This window comes from Anser brachyrhynchus, assembly GCF_964034855.1.
Source record: "Anser brachyrhynchus genome assembly, chromosome: 5".
NCBI lineage: Eukaryota > Metazoa > Chordata > Aves > Anseriformes > Anatidae > Anser > Anser brachyrhynchus.
In genome coordinates this window covers 34,392,480-34,399,133 of record NC_137699.1, presented here as the reverse complement: position 1 = coordinate 34,399,133, position 6,654 = coordinate 34,392,480, and the positions used below count along the sequence as shown (strand labels likewise).

At 48.3% G+C, this 6,654-nt stretch overlaps 1 protein-coding gene across 3 annotated transcripts in view; it reads right to left on the bottom strand.

The window, feature by feature from the left end:
• The window catches only part of CSTPP1 (centriolar satellite-associated tubulin polyglutamylase complex regulator 1), a 116,484-nt gene that overhangs the window by 15,286 nt on the left and 94,544 nt on the right, over window positions 1–6,654 (bottom strand). Inside the window, exons 11-12 of one of the 3 annotated variants that reach the window (XR_013952102.1) lie at window positions 4,796–5,735; window positions 390–3,218 (exon numbers count right to left, since the gene is read on the bottom strand). The gene's annotated coding sequence lies outside the window, so the exon portion shown is untranslated. Of the gene's footprint in view, window positions 1–389; window positions 3,219–4,795; window positions 5,760–6,654 lie in introns of those variants that run through there. The other 2 variants (XR_013952100.1, XR_013952101.1) reach the window with 2 other exon arrangements.

The following is a 6,654-nucleotide window of genomic DNA, read 5'->3' as shown; positions in this document are numbered from 1 at the left end:
CTTCTCTGACTGTGAGCACTATAGGAATGTAAAAGTGCAGAAGGGAACAGATCCTCCTGACTTGCACTTGGTGAAGGGAGATGCATGACATGTCCAACTCCTCACAACAAAGACTTCCTGGGCTTCAACACATGTGCACCCATAGTGTGGTGGGGTCTGCCCTGCCCCCAGGCTTCCTGTTTAAGGAACTCTGGATGTGCAGGGCTATAGGGAACTTGTAGTATTGCTTCCTCTTTTTTTGCTTAGCTGAGCTGAGGCAGAAATCTGTTTATCCTCTCAAATCTTTCACAAATCTCCAGTGTCCTTTACCTGCAGGCGTGTTGACTCCTGTGGTAAGGCAGCTGATAAAGTAATATAACTTCAAAAGCCTGGATTTCTCCTCCCACTGCCCTCTGATTTACTGGGATAACACCAGGAATACATGATAACACAACTTAAGGACAGAAGAAAGGCCTCTATCTTGCATGGTGTAGCTGTTCCTGTTACCAAGCTGTGAACAGCACTGTCTGGTAGCATAGTGGGGCTAGCTTTCTTCTGGTCCTGAATCTGTTTCAGGTGTACATATGTCTAGTTAAGTGCCATTCAGCAGGGAAGACCTCTCAAACCTCTGTCCTGCCTTTCTGCCCTTCAAAGCCTCTGAGGCCACTGAAACAAAGTAGGGTCCAGATCTTAGTGCTTTGTGTATTCAGACATGAGCATTTATCAAAGGTATATGACTGATAGACATGGTCCAATACAGTATAAGCCCAAAAGCTTGAGGGAAAGCAGAAAGAAAAGTGAACATTTTAGTCTTTTGAGTTTTATACCATAGAACTAGCTACTTATTGCATCTGTTTGAAGCTGTTGCTGAGACGCATTGTGAGCTTGTAGGAGCTTTCTGCAGTGAACTTGTTCTGGGTTAGCACCGGAGGAACTTGGTTCACTCAGACTCAGGAAAAAAAAGCCTCTGCCACTCACATTGGTGCTAGTTGCTGCAAAGCTGTTTGGGAAAGGGATGATACAAAGAAGGAAGTTTGAAGTCATAGGTGAGCACTTAGGAATAAATGACTGCAGAATGTTAGCAGATAGTGAACCAAAAAGGATTTTTAACAATTGTGGACTCAAGAAGGTGGGGATGGACAGATTCAAACACCATTAACTTAGGGGAAATTGAAAAGTGTCACAAAGCTTGTTTCCTGATTGCCAGCAAGAGCAAAAATTAACTTTTACAGCACCTTGGATGGGCTGAAATATAGCGTCATGGACAAAGATCCATAACTCGAGATGTCATTGTATAAGCATTTGGATTTGCAGTCTCCTCTTTCAGTACTGTGCCCAGGTAAAATATCAGGTGTGTTACACAGTAATAGCATGTGGGCCAGTTGCTGACACCCCCCCTCCCTCACCTGAATATTTTTTTGCTGTCTGCTTTGTTCTAATATACATGAATGTAAAGAAAGCATGCCTGCCAGGCCTGAGATGAGACAAAAAGAGAGAAGGATTAAAAACCTGCTTTGTGTTAAATACAGAAATTTACCTTGTTAGCTTGGCTACTTTCAAGGACTAATACTAGCCTTTCAAGTAGGGTCAAAACAAACATTTAAGAGGGAAGTAGGAAGGACAAGAAGCTTGACTTCTATTCTCCCCCAAAGTTCTGATCAGGTTATAATTAGGGGTGGAGGTAGGTGTGGCCAGAACCTGCTGTGAGGACAGAAAGGGCCAGCGGACAGGACCCCTGGTTACAGTACAAACAACCTGAAATTCCACGGGACAAAGTCTGAACAGACTTGTTTGTCCTAGGAAAACACCGTGACCTGATCATAGGGGGCTGCTTGAAGGTTTCCAGAAATAGTGACATGCCGCAGTTTATGTGAACGTGTCCTCTAAAGAATGTTTGCACATCAGAAATTCCTGCCAAAAGCTGAAGTAATAGACAGGGGAAAATGCAACGAGAATAAAGAATTGCTCAGCTGGAGTGTACCTCATAAATTTTGGTATGGATACCCAAAACCAAATGGAGTAGTAAAAAGAGAGCCTGTGTAATAAAGAACCTCATGGAGGGGTGGGGAACATCTAATGGTCTTAAACTAATGTAATATTTGCCTGGAGACTTACTTCTATGGAAAACTGAGGTTTCTTTTTAACCGCAGAGGCTCTAGTTGAAACTTGTTATCCATACCATGCCAAAGGTTCTGTGTGAACAGAGAGTTAGTTGCACATATGACCTAATAGCTGTGCCTCAACTTCGGGTCAGCAAAGCCTCTGCTTCCCACAGAGCTTCTGTAAAAACATACAGATGTGCCTGTGGCTGATGGACAACACGATGAAAACATTATCTAGTTGTTGTTTTTAATAAAGCCATTCCTTGTGAAAAGCTTGTACAACTGTGGTTGGCAGATAATTAATTTAGTTCTGACATCTTCCTGGGAAAGTATTTCTAAAGCATCATGCAAAGCTTGGCTTTTATGATGATGATGAATTTTTCTAGGAAGAGGAAGTTAAGGATTCTCTATGGCAGATCACACCCATTTCCCCAAAGCAGAAGCTGAGCTTGCTCAACCCATTAATAACATTTCTGCCCTGTAGGCAGAATTTGGGTCTTGGACCCTGTAGAGCCCCCAAGCCAGCTGTGCTCTGTGGTGGCAGCTGAGAGTTGTGGTTAGCATCTAACTCTTGGTGGCATTTCCACAGCCCTGTGTGGAGCCTGGGGCCGTTGGTGCTTCAGTTTACTTTCCATTTCCACTTCCCCATTCCCTGTGTCATTGTGGCTGGTTTGCTTGGCACAAAGCACTGAAGCAGGTGTGCGTAGATGTCAATCATGCACCGGGACCCCCCAGAGCTGTTAAAAACCATTGTGGATGCCCTGGATTCTTCTGGATGCCCTTTGCTCCTGCCCTGCTTGCAGACCTAGTCCACAGCTGCAGCTGTGGGGTGCTCAGCTCTGCTATTTCAGGCATGTTCTCCTTGACTGAAGTTCAGGCTGTGCACAAACTGCACAACTGGGGCTGCTTCAGTCTCATTTCTAGATCTGCTAGGGTTTTGCTCATGGGCAACAGTCTGCAAAATTCCCCTCTGCTTGTGAGGAAGGCTGGTGGTGGAGGTAAAATGGGCCTGAACACCACTCAGACCGTTGGGTAGTTGCTCCTAGGTAACTGCACAGCGGCTGGCTGCAGGGACACTCCGTGCTGGTCATGGGGCTGAACCTGAGACAAGGCCAGGGCCACGAACCCCAGCTTCACCTATGGAAATAAGGTTGGAAAATATCCATTTAAAAAAAAAAAAAATAAAAACTGCAACCAAGCGTTGCACTGCCACCCACTTCCAGGCTACAAGGAGCTGGAAAGCTCAGGGGCTACAAGGGAGTCAATCTGTTTATCAACCTACCTAAGAAGAGCAAACAGATGAATATGAGAGGATGTTTCTGGACAAGATGAATAAATTCTTGCTGAAAGGAAAGTGGGGGTGAGGGTAGGGAATGGGGTAGCTCTAAAAGACCGGCTGTTTTTTTCTAGGGGTATCTTGACTCAATAGCATGGCTGCAGTGAACTTTCCAAACCCAAACTTTAGGCCCAGTCACCTTCTCAGTTGCTTTGAACACATCCGTTTTACTGGCCGTCTCATCCTGCTTTCCCTCGTCTAGTAACCCTCCTTGCACAGGTTCACGGTTTGCTGTCAGTCCCGCAGTTTGATGTAATTACAGCTGCAGCTTGAGATGTCCTTTCTCCAGAAGCAGCGTGGTGGGTCAGCACCTCTCCTCCAGGAGGTGCAGAGGCCCATAATCTCTCCTCTTCAGTCTCAGCGCTTTCACTGGGTCTGGCTATTTATAGATCCTGTGATCCCTTCCTCCCCGTGTTTCCCTTCTATCCTATCAGCTGGAAATCTTCCAGGTCCTGTATTCTTCCCCTTTGACTTCCTGAGTCTATTGTTCCTGCTTTCAGCAGGAGGCTGACACTGGAACGGTCCCTGTCCCCAGCTGTGATCGTGCTAGCCCTTTCTCTCAAATCCTCCTCAGGGCCACACAGGTGCCGCACAGTTCCTGAGGAATGCTGCATCCACAACCCAGTGTGTTTGTTGCACTCAGGGCCCTGCATCCTCCCTACACATTGTGGCCACCTGCGGAGCCAAAACACTGCTACCTACTCACTTCTCCACCCAAATCCCATTTCACAGTGGTGCTTATATTCTGTGGGAATCGTATATTTTCAAAACTGTTTTATAGTAAAGCAGCAGCTTTCTTATTTTTCCTTGCTTACACTGTTTTTTTTAGCATTGCCTGCTTTGGGTCACTGTCTTCTGCTTTAGGCATGCTTCCCACTCTTGTGGGGCCTGCAAGCAACTAGTCCCTGTACTGGAGGGGTTCAGTTCAGAAAACTGGTGAGTGAGGTGATCTGCAGGGAGCATGGAGGTTACATGCCCACTGGAAAAGTCAGAAAGGTCACGTGTAATAGGACAGCCCTTCCAGCTCTGTCCTCAAGCAAATCAGTGCCTGTGCTGTGGACTGCCCCTGAAAGGAGGCAGTGGCCAGGCAACTCAGAAACTCCAGAAGAGGCTCATTGTTCTGGTGTGAAAAAGGAGGCATTTCCCTCACTGTAGTACCACCATCTTCCCCCTTCTCCACCTCCCTTCTTCCTCCACCCCCAGGTCACTTGGTTTTTCAGCTTATGTAATTCCAGCATTAAAGTGCTTCAGTAAAGATGCTCAAAACCACAGAAAGCACTGTTTCTTAACTCCCATGTGGGCTGTCCCAGGCCTGCAGGCTGGCAGCTAAGCTAGTCCTCCCAAGACCAACACAAACTATAATTCTCAAAGACGGTACCTTTTCTTCAAGGAGTTGGACTTCTTGTGACTTCAGGGTCTGTGAATGAAACCAGCTCCTTTGATGGCTGCTGCCTGGGCCTCTTGAGTTGTCTGAGAGGACAGCCAAGGCTTTAGGCCTTGTGCTGCCACCAGTGTTTCTGAAGTTTCAGCTGCTGCAGATGTTGAAGACTGGTGAGCAGCCCAAGGAAGCAAGTAACTGCCTCACACCCTGCAAACTGAGGCAAAGCCAGGCTGGCTGTGAAATAAAGGTCTCTGCTGTGCTCCTGCTGAACAGCTGGGGAGCGCCATTCCCCTGGAGCTGCCAGTCTGGCCAGGCCGATGTCCCCCTGCCTGCGAACGGCCTGGGGAGCCCTCTCCTCCCGCAGAGCACCCAGGTGAGACACAGTGCTGCTGCGTGGCCTTGCTGCTCACCTGGAAGGTCCCAGAGCCTGCAGCGTGCTGCGGACAAAGGTGTGCAGGTAGCGGGGGTCAAAGAAATACGTGAGCTCCAGCACAGAGGTGGCTGGGGCAGCAACATGACTCCACATCAACCATCAATCATGGTGGCAGTGCCTTCGTTGGGGCAGTGGCACTTGGCATCATGGAGATGTTGGCACCTGGGTCCTGATGTTCTGCTTGAGGACACAGTGGCACAGCAGCTCAGTCCCCACATTGCCATTGAAGGCAGAAAAGAAGAAGCAACTGAGAGGCACTGTCTGGTGTCCCTAGGTTCCTGCTGCCACAGGCAGGAAGACTTCTCCAGCCACTGACACATCGTCTGCACTGTAAACCCCAGCTCCAAAGTCAGTCGTTGAGTGCCACACGTTGTAATGGATCTGCCTCTCCAGCAACTTTGCTCCAAAAGCAGCAAACAGTATCATAAATCTGTCCTCCGCACACAGACTGCCTGCCGAGGCACCGAAGGCTGAGCTCAGGGCTGGTGTCGGAGTTGGAGACACCTGCAGTGGAGAACACAGAGGAAGCTGAAAGAGAAAGATTTCATGAAACCGTGACCTAGGAAGAACTTGAGCAATGAGGAAGCAGCTACAAACCCTAAAGGCCACCTGCTCCTATGTGATCTGAGGGGTAACAGACTCACAAAGTACTCTCCTTCCCTGTGGCAGGCTGATTTGTTTTTCTGTCAGAGAGGCTGACGGATTCCCACCCCTCTTGGGTTCAGAGAATATGTTCCTCTCTCGCTCCCTCTGGGAGTCTTTTTTGGCCTTTGCTCTATCCAAGGTTTCACAACTAGGTACTGAGATCTGCTGGTGTGCAGTTTTCTGTTCCCTAAAGAAGTTACATTCCCCATCATCCCAGCTGTGCTTCTTTCCTACAAGAATGTCTGCCAGTCACCCAGATGCAACCTGCTGCCTGCTTTCCCTGGTTCCCAGCCTTTCTGCTTCAGGCTCATCACTGAACACGACCTCATTTACCAGATGAAATGCTGTGTGACACAAGGCACACTCCAGTCCCCGCACTGCTCTGTGGCTCTCCACTGCTCCTTATAAGCTTCCCCCTTTCCTGCAGCTCAGTATGGCACTGGACACAGCAAACCTTGACTGTCCTCTTTATAAACCGCTTCCCAGGGCTGAACATCTGTCTTTTATCAACCTATGACTAATGGCTAAGAAGTTTATCGACTGCCCTGTGGGAGACAGATGCAGCAACTGTGCCCTGGCTTGCTGTGGGGTCTGGTTAAGGGTCATTTTTCTCGAAGCTTCCATCCCTTTCAAGGCCAACAGCAGACCCAACACAATTTTCCCAATGTGCCAGCAAACGTTTTTTTGTAACCTATTCGCCTCCCGCTTCCCATCCCCTCCCCGTCCTCTGGGCTTTCCAGAAGTGCCCCCTCATGGCTGGGGAGCCACTGTGACTGCT